This window comes from Notechis scutatus, chromosome 2 (genome assembly GCF_049901735.1).
Source record: "Notechis scutatus isolate UNSWTSFEM ecotype Mainland chromosome 2, rNotScu1.2, whole genome shotgun sequence".
NCBI classification, from domain to species: Eukaryota; Metazoa; Chordata; class Lepidosauria; order Squamata; family Elapidae; genus Notechis; species Notechis scutatus.
The window spans coordinates 155,723,265-155,725,250 of record NC_142010.1 but is presented as its reverse complement, the minus strand read 5'-3'; positions in this window follow the sequence as shown (position 1 = coordinate 155,725,250).

The following is a 1,986-nucleotide window of genomic DNA, read 5'->3' as shown; positions in this document are numbered from 1 at the left end:
AGGGGAGGCGGATCGCTAAAGGAAAGAAAGCACGGGGCCGGGCGGGCGCGGAGGCGGATCCAAAGGCGAGGCCAACCCGGGGAAGGGAATGGAAGTTCCACGCTGGGGAAAGGCGAAAGCGAAGACAAGAGGGAGGGAGGTACGCCCATTGCAAATGCGCGGAAGCGCTTCCAACTCCTCTCGCGCAGAGCTGGGAGCCTCGAGCGGGCTGCGGCTCACTTTCCCGATCTGGCCCGAGAAGGAAAGCGGGCGGCAACGGCGGAAGCTTTCAAAGACGTTTGCAAAATTTAGGGTTGCAGGAATTACTTTCAATGCCGGCGTGAGGGTGCGGGGAGGAGGGCAACCCCTTAAGGCACTCAAAGGGGGTTTTAATTTGAGGAGGGGAGCTTGCAGCGCTCCAATAGTGGGTGGGTGGCGGTGGGGATAAAGAAAATCCAATCCCAACCGGACGGCTCCCGGGTTTCCCATCAACATTTTGAGCTGACGACAGGAATTTGACGAGATTGTGGCGGTTCATTTAATTGCAGTTGGCGAGATTTAGTTGCTCTAATGTTCTTCCAGGAGCCCTTGACGCTTCACTTTCCCCTCAGATTGGCCTAAATCACCCGGTGAGCTTCCATTGCTGAGAGTCGAGCTCAATCTGGGTTTCTCTGGAAGAAGAAATGGAAAGAGGAAAATGGAAAATGGAAGAGTCATTACACATTTGTGGGGGATGGAAACCTACTCAGTTTTGGAGATTTGGGTGTAGGGATTTGTCAGTTCTGATTCCCAATTGTTTAAAGCAGTGTTTGTCAGCCTTGGCAACATTAAGATGGGTGGACTTCAACTCCCTGAATTCATGTTGGCTGCGAAATTCTGGGAGTTGAAGCTCACATTTTATAGGCCCTCTTTGAAGGTGATGAGTGGTTCAAAAATGCAAAAATAAAAAGAATGCCAAGATTGAGAAACCCTGTTTTAAACAGCTGTGGTTATAATTTGGATTCAGCTACACAGATGTTTTCAAAATTCAGCAGATGTGTGAGTATGTAGTCGTTTGAGATATTTTTAAAAAGATGTAATATTGCCTCCCATCAACAGAGTGAATGATGAATCAAATAGTAGATAAAACTTATTTATCCTTTACAGACGTCCTGCCAAATATCTGAAATCTCACATAATCTTCATGCAGTGCTAAATGGTGGAATTCAAGTGGCCACAGGGACATTGCCAAAGCATTTCTAGTGGGAAATCTTATGTCTTTTTTAATGTACACATGGGTTCTCAAAGCTTCTGACAGCCATATCCCATCCATTGGCTGTTGAATTTAATTTGCTTCATTAAAATTTTATGGTCAGATTCTTCTGCAGTCCTTTGTACTTCCATTGTGAATTCACTATTCTAGTTCATAAATGTGACTGTTCTCCTGGAACATTGATAATAGTGTATTTGGCTGGGAGTCTGGATCCTTTTCCATTTTCCATCTGTTCTTTTGCTAATTATCAAAGGGCCTGTAAGCATGACTCATGTATGTGACTGGTGGAACACCACAGTCCTTGCCACACAGATGAATAGCACCAGCAACAATTGCTGTTTCCACTGCAAAGTTTATTAGCAATCTCTACCTACTTCCTTCATCTACATAGGGCTCAAATTATTTTCACAAGAGTTACCAGAGTCTTGCCCAACTTGATATCCTTGAGATTTTTGGGTCTATAACTCAGAATTTCCCAGTTAATTCTCCCATAATCCCAATCCAAGGTTGGGTTTGGGGGGCAGTACCTTAAGGAAAGCTGCTATAGTATGATAATCAGAATTGTGTTTCTGCAATTGATTTCAGCCTCAGCAAGCAGCAAAACAGGTCTCTGCTGAAGAGTTTGAAAGCTTGCAGCTGCAAAGATAGCCCTTCTTCCTGGGACTTGTGGTTGCACAATGTGTCCAGGAGATGACAGCAGAGGCAAAGCATTTAAATGCAATTCTAGTGGTCTCACTTGTAGAAAGGAGGAATTG